The sequence below is a fragment of the Saccopteryx leptura genome, chromosome 2, assembly GCF_036850995.1.
Source record: "Saccopteryx leptura isolate mSacLep1 chromosome 2, mSacLep1_pri_phased_curated, whole genome shotgun sequence".
Lineage (NCBI taxonomy): Eukaryota > Metazoa > Chordata > Mammalia > Chiroptera > Emballonuridae > Saccopteryx > Saccopteryx leptura.
Genome location: NC_089504.1, coordinates 286,317,834 through 286,339,574, shown reverse-complemented (window position 1 = coordinate 286,339,574; position 21,741 = coordinate 286,317,834). Strand labels below are relative to the sequence as shown.

Here is a 21,741-nt window from a genome sequence, read left to right as displayed (position 1 = left end):
AAGCTTACTACAGTTCCTGGCCCAATGCATTTGTTGTGGTTGTAAGACTGAGATCCCTGTTTCTTGTGCTGTCCGCAAGAGGCCATTCTCTGCATCTAGAGGCCTCCTGCATTCTTTCTTATGTGGCCTCTATCATCAGTCTAGTAAAGGTACATTGTATCCCTTATACTTGACACACTCTGATTTTGTCTTCTGCCAGCAAGGGAAAAATCTGGTATTGCAGGAGTCATGTGATTATACCCAGCCCACCCACATCATCTCCCCATCTGTAAGGCCAGGAGCCGCCATCGTGGCCATTCACATGCAGGTTCCCATTGGATTCGGGCAGACGATAAAGAAATGGTGGAGTCAGAGGATGGGGGGCCATCCTATTTATTGGTGTCTCACCAAGACAGGCAAACCACAAAAGAAGACAAGGAAAAGGCAGAAAACCAGCTCTTCCCATGAAGGGCAAGGGATCAGGGAAGCCCCTGCAATTGTGATAGCAGGAACTGTGTGTCCGAGCTCCTGGTCTGTCCCACTTTATAGTGTAGAAAACCAAAATCCCTTAATCCAATATACAAACAAGGAAGTTCCCGATACAAAGTCACTTATCCAAGGCATAATTGGATTCCTCATGAGAGTGCACCACCCAGATCATACAATCAGTCAAGGGTGTGGGGAAAAGCTTAGTCCCAAAACCAAACCTCAGGCTACAATGACCTGGCCTGCTCACAGGCTGTACCCCACACCCAATATAAGTCACAAGCGAGCAAACATATATATATCATATTTACAAACTTATTTGACCAACACCATCTAAAAGTCAGTCGTGCCATAGAACAATATGATCATAGGAGCTATGTCTCACCACACTAACAAGTTCCAGGGAATTGGCTGAGCCATATTTGGAGACTGTTTTTTAGAAATTCTAATTCCCACAGTCCAACTTCTGGTCCCTAGGAGTATCTGTTTCTTCCAAATGCAAAACATGCCCCTCCTCCCTTAAGATTCCTAAAGTTTTATTCCAGGACAACATTATTTAGAGTAAAAATTATCATGTTAATCTCATCAGCTCAAAAGTCCAAAATCTTATCTAAATCACCAACATCAGGCGTGGATGAGACTCTTGAGGGTGTCCATAAAGCACAGCTCTTAGGGACAGTCCCCTCCATCTGTAGACCCATGAAACTAAAGAAACAATTTATCTGCCCCCAGAGGCAGTGGTGGGATAGGTGTAGAATAACAATTATTCAGCTACTTCAAAAGGAAGGGAAATGGAATGTATAAAGAAGTTACTGAATCAAAAATAATTTGGGAATCAAGCTGGGCAAACTCCAGAAGGAATTCCTTGATTAGGTTTCAAGGTCTGGGAGTAATCCTCACTGACATGCGTCTTTACCTCTAGGCTTTGTGTTCTCCATTTGTTTGCCACTTCATTTAATCTATTATTAGCATTTTTTCTTTCTCCTCACACCCCTCTGGTTCTGTTTACATTTCACATTCTCTATTACCCATTATATGTTACATAGTCTTCACTATTATACCTGAGAAGAATATGCTCAAAGAGGGTAATGGAGTCATGCACTAAAGTACACTTGGTACAAGGTGGTGCTGTATTCAAATCTTAGGCTGCCTTTTCTAAGGCGAAGAACACTGACCCAGAATAGGATTTGATTGGAAAAACAGAGAGCAAAAGAGAGAGCTGAAAAATGTTAATTATTGCTAGTGATTGTTTTTATTCACTGACAAGTAGTAAATGATTTATCTGGCAGACTCTTGTGGAGGCTCTGGGGAGATGGGGTGAACAAGGCAGACTGTCTGCTCTATGAAAATGAGCTTCTAGCACAAGAGCAGATGTTTTATAGTTAATCATATAAATACTTTATATTTGTGATTATGCTAAATGTTATTTAAAACTTTTGTATTCTTTGATCCCAATCAATCAGCCATTGATTAAAAACTATATAACTATATAGATGTAACTATATAACAACTATATAACTGTTATAAAGGTTTTTCCAAAGAAGGGACTTTCTAATATTTTGGTTCTAGTAGTGGAAATACCTAAGTTTGATCTGGAGTCTCCTGAAATAAATTAATTGATTGATTGATTTTTAAGTTAAACGTTTAATTCCAAAGTCCTCTGAAATTCAGATGTAGGTTCCTGAAGGATGTTTCAGAGGTCCCCAAACTTTTTACACAGGGGGTCAGTTCCCTGTCCCTCAGACCATTGGAGGGCCGCCACATACAGTGCTCCTCTCACTGACCACCAATGAAAGAGGTGCCCCTTCTGGAAGTGCTGCGGGAGCTGGATAAATGGCCTTAGGGGGCCAGGGCCGTAGTTTGGGGACGCCTGTAAGGTGCTTTGAACAGGGAAGCTGGAGGCCAAGGCTTGTGTGGTGGCTGTGCTGTTATCAATGGTGGAGGAAACTTGGCAAAATCTCCTAATCTCTCTGGACCTCAGTTTCCTCATTAGTAACATAAGGTTGTTATTTGAATTCTACAAATCTATTCCTGCTCAGTTTCCTCCATATATTAAATGTACCCTGGGAACAGCAGTCAAGAGCTGTGCGTCTCCTGCAAGAGCCTGAGCTAAGCCCACACACTGAAAACACAGAACTAATAGAGAGATGGAAGAAAAAATGTTAGCGGTTTGAAGGATGAGAATAACCCCAAAAGGGGTGAGGTAATGGTGGAGAAGGTGGTTGCTAAAGGCGGTGAGAATATGGATGAACTAGATTTCAAAGTCATCAGAGGAAACTGGGGAGTGCATACAGCAGCATCCCCCAGGAGCAGCCTGAGCTGAGCAGTGAGGACTGGGAGTGACTCACTCCACAGGGAACCTGTTCACCTGCCAGGGAGATCCACAGGATGGATCAGGGTTGGTTTACACTGCAGGGAAGCACCAATTCCAAGAAGATGTAAATGCTACCATGAGGCTTTGCCCTAGATCCCCTCAACCTCAACATTATAGCTACCTTCACAGTGGATGCCCCTCAAGTAAACATAGGTTTAAAGGAGTAAATTATGTTTGGAGAAGGTTGGAGATGCCCCCCCCCCCCAGTTAAACTATTATTTTATTGCTTGTGCACAATGACTTTTTTTTTTTTTTTTTGTATTTTTCTGAAACTGGAAACGGGGAGAGACAGTCAGACAGACTCCCGCATGCGCCCGACCGGGATCCACCCGGCACGCCCACCAGGGGCAACGCTCTGCCCACCAGGGGGCGATGCTCTGGGGCGTCGCTCTGCCGCGACCAGAGCCACTCTAGCGCCTGGGGCAGAGGCCAAGGAGCCATCCCCAGCGTCCGGGCCATCTTTGCTCCAATGGAGCCTCGGCTGCGGGAGGGGAAGAGAGAGACAGAGAGGAAGGAGGGGGGGCGTGGAGAAGCAAATGGGCGCTTCTCCTATGTGCCCTGGTAGGGAATCGAACCTGGGTCCCCCGCACGCCAGGCCGACGCTCTACCGCTGAGCCAACCGGCCAGGGCCCACAATAACATTTTATGCAAACAAGTCAGAGGCTGTGGATGACTTGTATTTCTGAATGAGGGGGAGGACTTGTTGGGTCTTATAATATCGAACCAACCAGCAAATATGGCTCTTGATCAAAATCAGATGGAACTTAGCATCTTTATCCTTTCTGTTCCTCTCAAGAGTCTTTAGAACAGCAACAGCTTTCTTAATTACAATAAATGGTAGAGATCCTCAGGAAGACCAGTGGCAAGTCCTTTGGACCTAACAATTCTCAAGATTTTATTGCCTGTCATAAAACGTACTTGTGCAATGCCATGTGTGTCTGTCTCTCAGGATCACACCGATTTATGATGGAGTCAGACCCTTCTTCGCCAATTTGTAGATTTGCTCCTTCACATCATCAAACATAAACTTCAGCCAGGTGGGGACACTACAGTGGTGGGACAGAGCTGACTGGGATAGCCCCTTTCCAGGAGTGTGTGTGCGACCCATGATGGTGGTAGAGAGGCAGCAAAAAAAAAGATGTTAATTTTTTTTTTTTTACAGAGACAGAGAGAGAGTCATAGACAGGGACAGACAGACAAGAACAGAGAGATGAGAAGCATCAATCCTTAGTTTTTCGTTGCACGTTGCATCACCTTAGTTGTTCGTTGATTGCTTCCTCATGTGTGCCTTGACCACAGACTGAGTAACCCCTTGCTCGAGCCAGCGACCTTGGGTCCAAGCTGGTGAGCTTTGCTCAAACCTGATGAGCCCACGCTCAAGCTGGCAACCTCAGGGTCTCGAACCTAGGTCCTCCACATCCCAGTCTGACACTCTATCCACTGCGTCAGGCAAGATGTTAATTCTTAAAGAGATCTCTTCTAAAGACAGGAGAGACCAGGATAATGGTATCCTTCTGTCTCAAATAGTGATACTAATAATATTCTTTTCTATTTACAGTTAAAAAAACCTTAAACACAATATCTCACAAAAGTTTATTTAGGACTAAATTTTTCTTATGCTGTGTTAAGAACTTGGAATTCAGATATCAGTAAGATTTTTATGAGTAAATCAAAGCATTAAGAAGAATACAAACATATGGTTTCAACAAAATGTGGTAGCCCTCCCAAACTGGGGTGTTGTGGTAGCCCAGAGGTAGAAAGGGTAGACAAGGACATCGTTTCTGAAAGACATTGTGAAAAACTGAGAGGAATCCCTTTATCAGAATTCACCATAGGTCAGTGTCATAGGTCCTAGATCAGGGGTCAGGAACCTATGGTTCGTGAGCCAGATATGGCTCTTTTGATGGCTGTATCTGGCTCGCAGACAAATCTTTAATAAAAAAAATAACGTTAAAAATATAAAACATTCTCATAAATTACAATCCACTCATTTCCTACCGTTCATGTTCATGGTTGCGGGTGGCTGGAGCCAATCACATCTGTCCTCTGGGACAACACCAAATTTTTATTGGATAATGCGTAATGTACACGTGTCATTGTGAGGTCAGGAAGTAAACTTCCCTCCTTTTAATCAAGTAGTCAGCTACCTAATTGCAGAAATCCTTTTGATTAAGAAGATGGCTAAAAGAAAAAAAAGATGAGGAGTATCGTACTTTTCTGCAGGAATAGACAGAGGAATTCACCTTTGTGGAGAGAGCAGGTTCTGCAGTGTATCTAATATGCAATGATAAAATTGCATTGATGAAACAGTCAAATATCGATATAAAGCGGCACTTCAACACATGCCATACTACATTTGCATTGAAATATCCAGCGGGGGACAGCAGGAAGAAAGCATGTCAAGAGCTACTGTGCAGAGTGCATGCTAGTCAGCAGCAACTCCGTGTTTGGACCCAACAAGGTGATTGGAATTCAGCTAGCTTTGCTGGTGCTTTAGCAATTGTGAGAAATGGAAAGCCATTCACAGATGGGGAGAATGCCAAAACATTCATGCTTGATGTTGCCAATGAACTTTTTGACGACTTTTCAGAAAAAGACAAGATAATCAAATGAATAAAAGACATGCCTCTGTCGGCAAGAACTGTTCATGATTGTACCATCATGATGGCAAATCAAATTGAGGCAACACAAGTGAAGGACATAAATGCAGCACCATTCTTTTCTCTCGCTTTGGATGAGTCAACAGACGTAAGCCATTTATCCCAGTTCAGCGTGATTGCAAGGTATGCTATTGGTGACACACTACGTGAGGAAAGTCTTGCTGTTTTGCTTATGAAAGAGACACCAAGAGGGGAGGATTTATTCAAGTCTTTCACTGAGTTCTCTAAAGAAAAAAATCTACCGATGGATAAACTTATTTCGGTGTGTACTGATGGTGCTCCATGCATGGTGGGGAAAAACAGAGGATTCGTAGTGCTTCTTCGTGAACATGAATAGAGATTCATCCTAAGTTTTCACTGCATCCTACATCAGGAGGCGCTTCGTGCGTGCTCAGATGTGTGGCGAGCAGCTTGGTGAGGTGATGTTGCTGGTCAACTTTATTGTTGCCCGAGCTTTAAATGATCGCCAGTTTAAAACACTGCTGGATGAAGTTGGGAATAATTATCCTGGTCTTCTTCTGTACAGTAATGTGCGTTGGTTGTCAAGAGGGAAGGTGCTCAATCATTTCGCGGCTTGTCTGAGCAAAATCTGGATTTTTCTTGAAATGAAAAATGTCGAGTATCCTGAGTTAGCTAACACTGAGTGGCTCCTGAAGTTCTACTATCTCATGGACATGACTGAACATCTGAACCAGCTCAATGTGAAAATGCAAGGCATTGGAAATACAGTCTTATCCCTTCAACAAGCAGTGTTTGCATTTGAAAACAAGCTGGAACTCTTCATCACTGACATAGAAACAGGTCGTTGACTACACTTTGAAAAACTGGGAGAGTTTAAAGATGCATGCACAGCAAGTGACCCTGCTCAACATCTTGATCTCCAGCAGCTAGCGGGCTTCACATCTAATTTCCTGCAGTCATTCAAAGCATGCTTTGGAGAATTCCGTGAGCGCACTCGTCTTTTTAAGTTCATCACCCATCCGCACGAGTATGCAGTGCACAGCGCTGACCTGAGTTACATCCCCGATGTCTCTGTCAGAGATTTTGAGCTACAAGCTGCTGACCTGAAGGCCTCAGACATGTGGGTGAATAAGTTCAAGTCACTGAATGAAGATTTGCAAAGACTTGCATGACAGCAAGCAGAGTTGGCGAGCAAACACAAGTGGGGAGAAATGAAAAAACTTCAACCCGCGGACCAGCTGATTGTCAAAACTTGGAACGCGCTTCCTGTTATATACCACACACTGCAGCGTGTGAGTATTGCTGTACTGACAATGTTTGGCTCTACATATGCATGTGAGCAGTCTCTCTCACATCTAAAGAACGTTAAGACCAACCTACGATCACGTTTAATGGATGGAAGTCTCAATGCCTGCATGAAGCTTAACCTCACCACATATCAACCAGACTACAAAGCCATCAGCAAAACCATGCAGCACCAGAAGTCGCATTAATGGTAAGAAGCACTTTATTCATCATTGGTTAGCAATAGCATAACAATGTTATTAAAAAGAATTCAGAGAGTTACTGTACTTTAAAAGTGTTGGTCTTACATAAAATGCACACATTTTTTTGTATTTAGTGTTAAACATATTGTATGGTGCTCATGGAATTACATTTTAAAATATGTGGCGTTCATGGCTCTCTCAGCCAAAAAGGTTTCCGACCCCTGTCCTAGATAGTGCAGGGTAGGCTCCTCTCTAAGGAAGGGAATTTGCTACATCCTGGGAGAAACAAGAGCATCCTTAACAGGACATTTGGGACAGGTATGTTGTTGAGATGATGGGAGATTTGCAACTACTTTTATTCAATCAGTGAATGAGCCTCCTCAGTGCTTTGCCTGGTACTAGGTGTTATGAATATAGAGATAAATAAAGTATTATTCCAAAATTTACAGTCTAGTAACCAGGAAATAATGATATGTGCAGTGGTGGTGTGTTCATTGCAGGAACTGACCAACGCTGCCTAGGGATGACCTCACTGTTGGTGCTGGTTCTCCTGATTTTCCACAAGGTGGATGACTTGTCCTGGCCCAATGAACCCAGACTTCAGCCAGATTTCAGCCTTAGGATCAACCAACACCTGGGCTCCACGTTAGCTCAAAACAGCCCAAACTGCCAAGGTCTGCAGAAGAAACTGCCCAAATCAGTAGCTATTGCCTATACCCTGGCCAGCTAGAGAAATAGAAAGGCAAATGTCTCATAAGCTAATCCCTGCCATAATAATCAGCGATGATCCGTCTTCTCTCTGATAAGTGAAATGCTTTCCAGATTCCCAGATTCTCTCCGATCAAAAATTATTTAAAATGAGAACTTAATTTAAATAATTATAAAATTAGAACTTATTTTATCCTCAAATTGCAGCTCAGATAACTAACTAAGGTAGAAAGGAGTAAAGCAACTTTTAAGTTTATGGTGAGAATATAGGAGGTCTGGAGCTAAGTTTGGGCTTTCTCATTCTCATGTGGTTGATGAACACAATGTTTGCACTCTTGAAAACATTGACCCTGTTTTGCTCCTCTGTTTACCCTATATGATGTCTAAACTACAACAAATATTTATCTAGACTACTTAGATTATAAATTATTTGAGCTCAGTGAGTGCATTTACTGAGCCCCTGTGGGCAAAGCATTGTGCTAATGACACTGGAGGATACGGAAAGAAGGTATACAAACCTTTCCCGAAGAGAGCTCAGAGATGACTGTCCCCAGCTCAGCCTGGGTTATCTGTAGGTGAGAACATCAACAACAGACACCAATAGGCTCATCCTGATGAAAGGGAAGATGATAATGAATGGCACTGGGCTTTCTGCCTCCCAGAGTTTCAGGTCAAAGAGCATCTGGAGAATCTCCTTCAGAGTGTGTTCCAGCTGTCCTACTTGAAATCCCAAATGCTTGGCATGGGTATCTTTCTTGTGTTTCACTTCACACATTACATTTTGATCATAGGAACATTAACAGAAAAAAAAAGATGGACTTGAAAAGATTTAATAATGCTGCCCAGTGGGCTATGAATACAAAAAAAGGTCAAGGACTCACTCAGAAATTGTCATTTTAAGAAAATAATATATGGATGAGAATGTGTTGTGTAGTGAGAGAAAAGTTATTGCGTTTGACAGCACCTAATGACCTCTGGAGAAAATAAATTCCCTGCCTGACCCTTACAATGGCCCTATATGCCACATAACAAAGAGAACCACTTACTTCCATTGGTCTTAAAGAAGGCCCCTACGCACTTACAGGAGCTGGAAAATGGTTCTGCCTCTATGGCTACACAATAAAAAAGATCACATGTGAGGTGGCACCAGAAGAGGCTGAGTTGAGTTGGGGACAATGTCCACAAGGTAGCAGAAAAAAGGGTTTGAGACCTTTGAAGTTCCAGATGTCCTGGCTCATAGTCACATTACACAATCTTGGAACAACATGTTTAACAAAGTTTTGATCTCAATGGACACTAAATATATAGCCTGTGATCTGGCAGTCATTCTTTCACAGATTATGTGCTATTGGCTTGGACCAACAATTACCTTTTATTTATTGATTTATTTTTATTTTTATTTATTTTAATTTATTGTGTTTACATAGAGTCTAGTGTTGCCCCAAATGCTTCCCCCCTCCCCTGTATTCCCCTCAACATCTTCCTTTTTACACTTTTGGTAAGAGTTCCATTTACTGTAATAATATAGTTGGCAAATAGCTTCTTTGTTTTAACATTTTCTTTTTTTTTTTTCTTACAGAGACAGAGAGAGAGTCAGAGAGAGGGATAGATAGGGACAGACAGGAATGGAGAGAGATGAGAAGCATCAATCATCAGTTTTTTGTTGCAACACCTTAGTTGTTCATTGATTGCTTTCTCATATGTGCCTTGACCATGGGCCTTCAGCAGACCGAGTAACCCCTTGCTCAAGCCAGTGACCTTGGGTCCAAGGGTCCAAGTTGGTGAGCCTTTTTTTTTGCTCAAGCCAGATGAACCCGCTCTCAAGCTGGCGACCTTGGGGTCTCGAACCTGGGTCCTCTGCATCCCAGTCCAATGCTCTATCCACTGCACCACCGCCTGGTCAATCAGCAAGTAGCTTTAAAAAAAAAAGATGATTACAGCCTGATTGGTGGTGGCACAGTGGCTAAAGTGTCGACCCAGAACACTGAGGTCACTGGTTCAAAGCCCGAGGTCTCTGTCTCTGAGCGTGGGTTTGTCAGCTGGGATTGCTGGCTTGAGTGGGGGTATTGTCCACATGATCCCGAAGCTCACTAGTTTGAGCTCAAAGGTCATTGGCATGAAAAGTGCAAGGTCGCTGGCTTGAGCAAGGGAACACTGGCACAGCCCTGGTCAGGGCACGTATGAGAAGTTCAATGAACAACTAAAGTGGAAGCAACTAAGAGTTAATGCTTCTTACCTTCTCTCTCCCTTCCTGTCTCTGTCTCTCTCTCAAAAAACAAAAAAATTAAAAAAAACACAGATGATTACATACATGCACTCACAGAACACTATGCTCAATACCATTTGAAAGGAGCTTCTTAATAATATACTAATTATACTACATTCATTAGAAAATACAACTTAAGACATTTGTACTTTTTTATGGACGTGTTCTTAAAATACTTTCTTTTTATTTTATTTTTTTATTGAATTTACTAGGTCACATTGGTTCATAAAATGTACAACTTTATAATACATAATCTGTATATAGCATTGTGTGTTCACTCCCAAAGTCAAGTCTCCTTCTATCACCATTTGTTCCTCCTTTACTGTTTTTAACCTGTCCCCACTCCACCCTCAACAATGACTATTTTTGAGAGAGAGAGAGAGAGAGGGAAAGGGGGGGAGAGAGAAACATCAACTTGTTCCACTTAGTTGTGCACTCATTGATTCCTTCTCATATGTGCCCTGATCAGGGCTTGAACTGGCAATCTTGGGGTCAAGCAGGTGCCCCAGGATTGGGCTGGTGACCCTAGGATCTAACTGGCAAACTTGCAATCAAACTGGCAATCTCAGTAGGACGATGCTCTATCCACTGCACCATTGTCCAGGGTAACAATAACTTTTTAAAGAGGGATCAAGGATCAGCACAACAGTATATTCACAGCTAAAATGTAAATAATACCATATTACCCCATGTACAAGATATACTTTTTTTCAAAAAATTTGGGGTCTAAAAACTGGGTGCATTTTATATAGTGGTTGTAGATTTTTTTTACTTGCATTCTGCTTTTTTGTGCTTGTGTATGCACTCATTATTATAGGTGAATAAAACTTGAGTTCAATAACTTTATATAATACATTTTTTTCCAAATTTTGAGCTCCAAAATTAAGGTCGTCTTATACATGGGAGCATCTTATACATGAGAAAATACAGTAAGTATATCCCAAAAAAGATTAAAAATTGTAAATTTCTTTTTTTCAAATTTTAGTCTCTGATTTACACAAATAATTGACTACCATAAATGTCAACTATTAATGATGTTCACAAATATGCAGATTTAAACAAAGCCTATTTAGACCACACCAGAACTTGACTTAACTAGCCACTCAAGCAGCACATCAAAGGGGGATCCAGGCAGGCACCAGACCCTGCTGGAAACAACCCTGCTTCAGGGGGAAGCCCCTGAATAGTGATTCATACACAATGGTCAAGGACTATCTTTATAGTCAGAGAGCCTGAGGGTTAACTCCACCCACAAATGGGCCAACAGCATTCAAGACACAACGATAATAAGAGGGTCCACATTACCCATGCAAAAAACATTTCTGGAGCATCTAGCTCAGGTGATCTGAAAGACTGTGCTACTGAGACCCACAAGACACATCTACATCAGGAAGCCCTCATAATAAACTTGGGAGTAATAGCAGATCAATCTAATACACAGATACAAACACAAGAAGCCAGGTAAAATAGGGAGACAAAGATATATGCCCCAAATGAAAGAGCAAGAGAAATCCCCTGAAACAGGATTAAATAAAATGGAAGCAACCAAGATACCAGATGCAGAATCTAAAACAATGGTTATATGGATGCTCAAAGACCTTAGGGGAAATATGAATGATCTTAATGAGAACTTAAACAAAGAGATAGTAAGCATTAAAAGGGACATAGACACAATAAAAAAGAACTGATCGGAAATGAGGAATACAATATCTGAAAGGAAGAATACACTAGAAGAAATCAATAGAAGGTTAGATAAAGTAGAGAATCAAATCACTGATTTAGAGAATAAGATAATAGTAAGTACCCAAGAAGAACAACAAAAAGAAAAGAAAATCTTAAAAAAATGAAGAAAGTCTAAGGGACATCTGGGACAACATCAAGTGTAACAACAGCCACATTATAGAGTACTGGAAGAAGAGCGTAAGCAAGGAATCAAGAACCTGTTTGAAGAATAATGTCTGAAAACTTCCCTACCTGGTGAAGGAAAAAGTAACACAAGTTCAGGAAGCATAGAAAGTCCCAAACAAGATAAACCCAAAAAGGCCCACACCAACACATATCATAATTAAAATGACAAAGGTTAAACACAGAGTATCTTAAGAGCAACAAGAGAAAGACAGTTACCTATGAGGGAGCTCCCATAAGGCTGTCAGTTGATTTCTCAACAGAAACACCTTAGGTTAGAAGAGATTGGCATGAAATATTCAAAGTGATGAAGACAAAGAAAAAGCTAAAGAAGTTCATTACCATCAAACCAGTACTGCAAGAAGTGTTAAAGGACCTTCTTCAAGAAGAAGAAGGAAAAAAGAAATAAAGAGAAGAATATAGGTCTAATGAATAAAATGGCAATATATAAGTACTTATCAATAATAACTTTAAATGTAAACAGATTAAATGCTTCAATCAAAAAATATAGGGCACATGAATGGATAAGAAAACATGACCCATATATATATATATTGTCTACAAGAGACCCACCTCCAAACAAAAGATATGCACAGACTGAAAATGAAGGGAAGGAAAAAGATATTTCATAGAACCTGTTCAGGTGGTGATGCAGTGGATAGATCAAGGGTTGGGAACCTATGGCTTGCGAGCCAGATGTGGCTCTTTTGATGACTGCATCTGACTCGCAGACAAATCTTTAATAAAAATAATAATAACATTAAAAATATAAAACATTCTCATGTATTACAATCCATTCATTTCCTACCACTCATGTTCATGGTTGCGGGTGGCTGGAGCCAATCACAGCTGTCCTCCAGACAACACCAAATTTTTATTGGATAATGCATAATGTACACGGGTCATTGTATAGCTTTCATGGAATTACATTTTAAAATATGTGGTGTTCATGGTTCTCTCAGCCAAAATGGTTTCCTACCCCTGGGATAGAGTGTCGACCTGGGAAGTTGAGGACCCAGGTTTGAAACACGAAGGTTGCTGACTTGAGTGAGGGTTCACTAGCTTAAGCGTGGGCTCTTAGATATAACCTCATGGTCTCTGGCTTGAGCCCAATATCACTGGCTTGAGCAAGGGAGCACAGGCTCGACTAGAGCCTCCCAGTCAAGGCGCATATGAGAAAGCAATCAATGAATAACTAAAGTGCGACAACTACAAGTTGATGCTTCTCATCTCTTTTCCTTCCTGTCTGTCTGTTTCTCTCTCTCTAAATATATATATCCCATACAAATGGACATTTAAAAAATTGGGGATAGCAATACTCAACAGGCAAAATAGTCTTCAAATCAAAGACCATAAGAAGAGACAAAGGACATTATGTAATACTAAAGGGATCAATACAAAAGGGGATATACCCTTGTAAATATATATATGTACCCAACATAGGAGCATCTAAATATATAAGAAAAATCTTGGGTGATGCAAAAGGTGGTTCTGGTGACTGAGCGAGCAGTGGCATTGGCTGAGTGCTCTGCCAGCAGCTGCTGCAGGAGAATCACAGGATGCACCTGTACTTGGCATGCAGGACTCTGGTCCAGCCATGGCCTTCCACATTGCATTGCTAGCCACCCACCCATCCAACCAAGTTTCAGAAGTTGAACTATGTGTATCTGAACACTGGGATTATGCCTAGCCCACACCTGAATATCAAAACACTTTTCTTCCAACTTTTTCATTTTAAAGGACTACTGACCCAAGATGACAGGGTCACTGCTGACAGGCTCCAGGAAGTCTTTGCAACCAATGTCTTTGGCCAGTTTCTTTTGAATCAAGAACTGGAACCTCTCCTCAGTCACAGTGACAGTCCATCTTGGCTTATCTGGACATCATCTCGCAATGTAAGGAAGTCTAATTTCAGCTTGAAGGACTTCCAGCACAGGAGAGGCCAGGAGCTCTATAGCTCTTCCTTGACCTTCTGAGTGTGTCCTGGGACAGAAACTTCAACCAGTGGGCCTGTTCTCCAGTGTGGTGTGCCCAGGGACCTGCTGGCCAACTTGACTTATGGAGTTCTACCCCCCTTTGTATGGACACTGATAATGCCAATCAACTGCTGCTTCACTTCTTTGCACAGGCTTCCACTTTGACACTACACAACAAAGCTGAGGCCCTGGTGTGATTCTTCCAACTAAAGCCTGAGTGTCTCAACCCTCTGACCAAATATCTGGGTGCCAGCACAGGCTTCTGAAGCAATTATATACTGACCCAAAAGATGAACCTTGACGAAGATACTGCTGAAAATTTTTACCAAAACCTATTGGGACTGGAAGAGTACATTAGAGTTACCATCCAGAATGCAGAATAGCAGAACTGACAGTGACAGTGGAACACGAGAGCCTCTGTGTCCTTGTGGCATGTGGATTTCTGTCTGGTGGGATGGTGTCACTTGTGGGGAAGTGCGAACTATTTTTTTCTTTTTTTTTTTACATTTTATTTATTCTTTTTTTTTTTTAGAGAGAGGAGACACAGAGAGAGAAAGAGATAGAAAGAACAGAGGGAGGAGCAGGAAGCATCAACTCCCATATTTGCCTTGACCAGGCAAGCCTGCGGTTTCGAACCGGCGACCTCAGTGTTCCAGGTCAACGCTTTTACCCACTGCGCCACCACAGGTCAGGCCGAAGTGTGAACTTTTACTGTCTCTCTCCCTTCTGTCCAGCATTCTTTCTAAGGCTGTGAACACTTGTGTGTGTGCTTATGAGGAAAGGTTCAGAAAGTAAAATATCACTTAGCTATTCTCTAGAATGGTGTCCGATCAAACTCTGTTACAGCCACTCAGTAGTCACCTCTTCTGTCCATGGGTTTATGTTCTGTCATCTGGAGCCCAAGCCATACTCTGGGACAAGCTATGGCTTTTAGTAGCTGAGACACAGGCACACTGGCTCTCCTGCTGGCTTGTTCTGGCAGAAGAGAGCATTGCCACTCTGAGTGACAATCTCAGCTGTGCCCCTTTCCTTGTGAGCATTTTCTTAGGTCTTTCACCTTTATTCTCATACTGCTTCTAACAATCTTGAGATTCAGAGTCCTGACCATCCCCATACAAGTGCCCATCTGGTTAGTCACAGGAGCCAAAAAATGTGTGTGCTTGGACCTCTTCAATGATTTCTTTCCTTATTTTAAAAGTGTTTTATTGATATTGAGGCCATCCATGTGAACATGGGTCTCAGTCTTAACACCATCTGAAAATTTGTTCATTACTGACCAACCTGTTTTCACAATTTAAGGATGTAAATGTGGGCAAAAAATGACTAATATTGTTTTAATAAAATTTTCTAACTGCATTATTGCTGGTGGTCTACCTGCTGGTGTCACCAGTGGTTAAAAGTTGGCTCAGACTTTGTTTCCATGACATAAAAACAAAATGTTAAACTGCTTCACCAACTGGTGGCGTCACAGTGGATAGAGTGTCAACTTGAGATACTGAAGTTCCAGGTTTGAAACCCTGAGGTTGTCTTACAGGCTTCAGCATGGGCTCATCCAGCTTGAGCACAGGTTCACCAGCTTGAATGCAGGGTTGTCGGCTTGAGCGTGGGATCATTGGCATAATCCCATGGTCGCTGACTCGAGCTCAAAAGTCACTGGCTTGAAGCCCAAGGTTGCTGACTTGAACCCAAGGTCTCTGGCTCAACTGGAGCCCCCCCCCCAGACAAGCATGTATGAGAAGCAATCAATGAACAACTAAAGTGCCACAACTATGAGTTGATGCTTCTCATCTCTCTCCCTTCCTGTCTCTCTCTTTCTCTCATAGGAAAAAACCCAACTAAACTGCTTAGATGTTTTTACCCTAAATATAACCAATTCCTGGGATATAATAAAGTGAGTAGGCCCTGGCTGGTTAGCTCAGTGGTAGAGCGTCGGCCTGGGGTGCGGGGGACCCGGGTTTGATTCCCGGCCAGGGCACATAGGAGAAGCGCCCATTTGCTTCTCCACCCCCCTCCTCCTTCCTCTCTGTCTCTCTCTTGCCCTCCCGCAGCCAAGGCTCCATTGGAGCAAAGATGGCCCGGGCGCTGGGGATGGCTCCTTGGCCTCTGCCCCAGGCGCTAGAGTGGCTCTGGTCGCGGCAGAGCGATGCCCCGGAGGGGCAGAGCATCGCCCCCTGGTGGGCAGAGCGTCGCCCCTGGTGGGCATGCCGGGTGGATCCCGGTCGGGCGCATGCGGGAGTCTGTCTGACTGTCTCTCCCCGTTTCCAGCTTCAGAAAAATACAAAAAAAAATAAAATAAAATAAAAAATAAAGTGAGTAAAATTTTGGTTGAGTCAATAAAAGTGAAAAATTATATATAAATAGAATTGCTATACATTTTAAAGTATGAACTTTTTCTTATAATTCTCTAATTTGTTAGAGATATTTTCAATAAAGTTAATTATTCTGTACATTAAAAAAATGAAAATCTTGATGGTCATCAAGGGAGAGATTGACAGCAATGCACTCATAGTAGGGGATTTTGCCACCCCATTGATCAATGGATAGAACTTCTAGACAAAATATCAACAAAGCAGCAGCAACTTTACACTATACACTGGACTGGATGAATGTAATTTATATTTACAGAACATTTCATCCCAAAGCAGCAGAATATACATTCTTTTCAAGTGCACATGGAACATTCTAGAGTTTTTTTTTTAAATTTTTTTATTTATTTATTCATTTTAGAGAGGAGAGAGAGAGAGGAGAGAGAGATAGAGAGAGAAACAAGGGGGAGGAGCAGGAAGCATCAACTCCCATATGTGCCTTGACCAAGCAAGCCCAGGGTTTCGAACCGGCGACCTCAGCATTTCCAGGTCGACGCTTTATCCACTGCGCCACCACAGGTCAGGCTCCACATGGAACATTCTATAAGATAGACCACATATTAGGACACAATGTAAGTCAATACATTCAAGAAGATTGAATCATATCAGCCATCTTCTCTGACCAGAATGGTATGAAATTAAAAGTCAATTATAATAATAATAAAAAACAAACACATGGAAGCTAAATGACATGTTACTAAATAATGAATGGGTTAACAATGAGATCAAGGAAGAAGTAAAAATGTACTGGAGACAAATGAAAACAAATACACAACAAGCCAAACTCCATGGGACACAGTGAAAGCAATCCCAAGAGGAAGATTCATAGCATTACAGGCCTATCACAAGAAGCAAGAAAAATCCCCAATAAATAATCTAATCTTATATCTAAAAGAACTGGGAAAAGGACAACAAACAAAGCCCAGAGCAAGTAGAAGGAGGGAACTAATAAAAATTAGAGCAGAAATCAATGACATAGAGACTAAAAAAATATGAAAGATCATTGAAACAAAGAGCTGATTCTTTGAAGAGGTAAACAAGATAAAAACAAACAAACCTTTAACCAGATGCATCAAGAATAAAAGAGGCCTTGTTGGCTAGCTCAATTGGTTAGAGTGTCATTCCAAGACACCAAGATTGCAGGTTCGATCCCAAGTCAGGGCACATACAAGACTCAACCAACGAAGGCATAATTAATGGAACAAAAAAAATCAGTGTTTCTTTCTCTCCCTCCCCCCCAAGTCAATAAATTAAAACAATTTTTTAAAAGAGAGAGAACCGCCTGACCAGGCAGTGGCGCAGTGGATAGAGCGTTGGACTGGGATGCGGAGGACCCAGGTTCGAGACCCCGAGGTCGCCAGCTTGAGCGCGGGCTCATTTGGTTTGAGCAAAGCTCACCAGTTTGGACCCAAGGTTGCTGGCTTGAGCAAGGGGTTACTCAGTCTGCTGAAGGCCCCCAGTCAAGGCACATATGAGAAAGCAATCAATGAACAACTAAAGTGCCACAACGAAAAACTGATGATTGATGCTTCTCATCTCTCTCCGTTCCTGTCTGTCTATCCCTATCTATCCCTCTCTCTGACTCTCTCTCTCTGTCCCTGTAAAAACAAAAACAAAAACAAAAAACAAATAAAAGCTTCCAGCAAACTAAAATCCTGGACCAGATGGCTGCACAGGTGGATTTTACCAAACATTCAAAGAAGAACTAACACCTATTATTCTCAAAGTATTCCAAAAATTTCAAGAAGAGGGAAGACATACAAACTCATTTTATGAGGCAAGTATTATCCTTATTCCAAAACCAGATAAAGATACTACAAAGAAAGAAAATTGTAGGTCAATATCCCTGATGAACATAGCTGTTAAAATCCTCAACAAAATATTAATAAAATGAGATCCAGCAATCAAAGTTTTTTAGGTTTTTTTTGTATTTTTCCAAAGTTGGAAACGGGGAGGTAGTAAGACAGACTCCCGCATGCACCCGACCGGGATCCACCCGGCATGCCCACCAGGGGGCGATGCTCTGCCCATCTGGGGCGTCGCTCTGCAGCAATCAGAGCCATTCTAGCACCTGAGGCAGAGGCCACAGAGCCATCCTCAGTGCCCAGGCAAACTTTGCTCCAATGGAGCCTTGGCTGCGGGAGGGGAAGAGAGAGACAGAGAGGAAAGAGAGGGGGAGGGGTGGAGAAGCAGATGGGCGCTTCTCCTGTGTGCCCTGGCCGGGAATCGAACCCGGGACTCCTGCATGCCAGGCCGACGCTCTACCACTGAGTCAACTGGCCAGGGCCAGCAATCAAAGTTTAAAAGATCATACTACATGATCAAGTGGGGTTTATTCTGGGGATATAAGGTTGGTACAATATTTGCAAATCAATACATGTAATACATCACATAAACAAAATGAATGATAAAAATCACATGATCATATCAATAGATGCAGAAAAAGCATTTGATAAAGTGCAGCACCCGTTTATGATAAAAACTCTCAGCAAAGTGAGACTAGAGGGAACATACCTCAACATAATAAAGGCTATATATAACAAACCCACAGCCAACATCACACTCAACAGACAAAACTAAAAGTATTTCTTTTTTTTTTTTAAATTTTTATTTTTTTTAGTATTTCTCTTAGGATCAGAAAGAAGATAAGATGTCCACTTTCACCAATCTTATTCAATATAGTACTGGAAATTCTGGCCATAGTAATCAGACAAGAAGAAATAAAAGGCATCCAAATTAGAAAGGAGGAAGTAAAACTGTAATTATTTCTAGATGATACGATACTGTATATAGAAAACCCTAAAGACTACCAAAAAACTACTAGAACTGATAAGTGAATTCAGTGAAATAGCAGGATACAAAATTAATATTCAGAAATTGGTAGGATTTTTATACACCAATAATGAAATAACAGAAAGAAGTTAAAAAAAAAAGCAATCCCATTTACTATTGCAACAAAAAAGCCTGAAGAGTGGTGTAACAGTGGATAAAGTGTCTACCTGGGACTCTGAGGTCCCAGGTTCAAAACTGCAAGATTGCCAGCTTGAGCACGGGATCATCAACACAATCCTAACGTTGCTGGCTTGAACCTAAGGTTGCTGGCTTGAGCAAGGGGTCACTGGCTCGGCTGGAGCTCCATGGTCAAGGTACATATGAGAAACAATCAATAAACAGCTAAAGTGATGCAACTATGAAATGATGCTTTGCATCTCTCTCTCCCCTCAATTTCTAGTCTCTTTCTCTCAAAAACAAAAATAAAAAAAGGCCCTGGCTGGTTTGCTCAGTGGATAGAGTGTCAGCCTGGCATATGAATGTCCTGGGTTCAATTCCCAGTCTCTCCCCCCCTCCCTCCCCTTTCTCCCTCTCTACTCCTCTTGTAGCCAGTGGCTCAATTGTTTCCAGCGATGGCTCTGGACACTAAGAATAGCTTGGACAGTCCAAGCTTTGGCCTCAGGTGCTGAGGATAGCTCTGTTGATTTGAGCATCAGCCCCAGACAGGGGTTGCTGGGTAGATCCTGGTTGGGGCACCTGCCGGAGTCTGTTTCTATAGCTCCCTTCTCTTAAAAAGAAGAAAAGTGGCCCTGGCCGGTTGGCTCAGCGGTAGAGCGTTGGCCTGGCGTGCGGGGGACCCGGGTTCGATTCCTGGCCAGGGCACATAGGAGAAGCGCCCATTTGCTTCTTTACCTCCCCTCCTTCCTCTCTGTCTCTCTCTTCCCCTCCCGCAGCCAAGGCTCCATTGGAGCAAAGATGGCCCGGGCGCTGGGGATGGCTCCTTGGCCTCTGCCCCAGGCGCTAGAGTGGCTCTGGTAGCAGCAGAGCGACGCCCCAGAGGGGCAGAGCATCACCCCCTGGTGGGCAGAGCGTCGCCCCTGGTGGGCGTGCCGGGTGGATCCTGGTCGGGCGCATGCGGGAGTCTGTCTGACTGTCTCTCCCCGTTTCCAGCTTCAGAAAAATACAATAAATAAATAAATAAATAAATAAATAAATAAATAAAAAGAAGAAAAGTAAGCACTATGCCTTATAACAACAAACAGAAAACTAGATTTACTTTCTGTATCTTTTCCAAGATTTTTCTTTTGATTAGTTCTGAAGTGCAGTTTCATTCAGAAATTGTTGGAGGAAAGCCAAAGCACCGAGTGACTTTCTGTTCCTATCTTGAGGAAGTGAAGGTTGAGGTCAAGCATTTGTGACTGAAAGCAGTTGTGTCCAGGGAAGGCCCAAGGACATGGGTACTTGGCCCAAGTGGAGCTTTCTGCAGGTCAGGAATCAGACAGCAGATGGTGTGGTGTTATGTCTCAGAAAGGGCAAGTAAAATCTAATCAGTTTTGCAAAACTAAATAATAAAATTGTACACTATATTCTGCTTGTTAGTTTCTTATGCAAGATGTCATATTTCTGCTTAATAAATTGAATAACTGATCTCTCCAAGTCACCTCAATCCTGGAGAGATTGGGGTCCTCCACTTGCAGTATGGTTGCTGCCTCATTCCTTTGTGGCTCCTCTTCATGAAACCCTGAACACTGACAACAAAAAATAACAATTTGTAAAGTACATGCTATGGTTTCCTAGTTACCACAAGTCCAGTTTTGAGTCTATGTAAAGATTTTCCCAGTAAGGGAACATAAAACCTACCTTAATAGGGCATCTCTTACCTGTGCCTCTTCTCCATGATGATGGTCACTCATGTTTCCAAGATTGCTGGCATTTGCACACACAGTCTCCATATTAGTGTTGAAATATTTAAGGTGGGGAGGGGCTGGATACAGATAAGCAAAACCCAGGGTTAATTGATTGGTAAGTTCTGATTTTTATCTGCATTGCTAAAATGAGTTTTCCTCAACAGAAAGTAATGTTAGGAATAATCTTTAGAAAACTTTAAATTTGTTTCTTGCTCTGTAGGACATCATCATATTTTTGTAAGTTTTTTTTTTTGGTTACTTGTCACCTCAATGGCTTTGAAAGTCATCTAAGGAAAAGAGAGAGAGTTATTACTCATTTCATATCAGAATCTTCCCAGTGCCAAAGGCCTGCAGGTGTCCACTAGGCACACCTGGAGCATCCAGGCTAGCACCGATCTGAAACCTTCCTTGATTCAAGTTTCCCTTTTTCAAAACAGGATCTTGATTTAGTGGTTCTTTCTAAAATTTCCTTCTCTAGGCTCTGGCTGGTTAGCTCAGCGGTAGAGCGTCGGCCCGGTGTGTATAAGTCAGGGCACACAGGAGAAGAGGCCATCTGTTTCTCCCCCCTCCCCCACTCCTTTTTCTCTGTCTCTCTCTTCCCCTCCCACAGCCAAGGCTCCATTAGAGCAAAGTTGGCTCGGGTGCTTAAGATGGCTCCATGGCCTCTGCTTCAGGTGCTAGAATGTCAGCAGTCACAAAGGAGCAATGCCACAAATGGGCAGAGCATCGCCCCTTAGTGGGCATGCCAGATGGATCTTGGTTGGGTGAATGCAGGAGTCTGTCTGTCTGCCTCCCCACTTCTCACTTTGGAAAAATACAAAAAAAAAAATAAATTAAAATTTTCTTCTTTTAGCTCAATAAGTGGGTCTAACACTCTTATTCCAATTCTTCCAT

The 21,741-nt window shown here is 42.3% G+C and overlaps 1 non-coding gene and 2 pseudogenes across 1 annotated transcript; 2 read left to right on the top strand and 1 right to left on the bottom strand.

Annotated features, from left to right (window-relative positions):
* Positions 1-3,482: 3,482 nt before the first annotated feature.
* Positions 3,483-3,947, bottom strand: LOC136393473 (small ribosomal subunit protein uS15 pseudogene; annotated as a pseudogene).
* Positions 3,948-13,302: 9,355 nt separating this feature from the next.
* Positions 13,303-14,185, top strand: LOC136393472 (3-keto-steroid reductase/17-beta-hydroxysteroid dehydrogenase 7 pseudogene; annotated as a pseudogene).
* Positions 14,186-15,701: 1,516 nt separating this feature from the next.
* Positions 15,702-15,777, top strand: TRNAP-GGG (transfer RNA proline (anticodon GGG)). The gene has a single exon. It is a non-coding gene; the product is annotated as a tRNA-Pro (tRNA).
* The last annotated feature ends 5,964 nt before the right edge of the window (positions 15,778-21,741 follow it).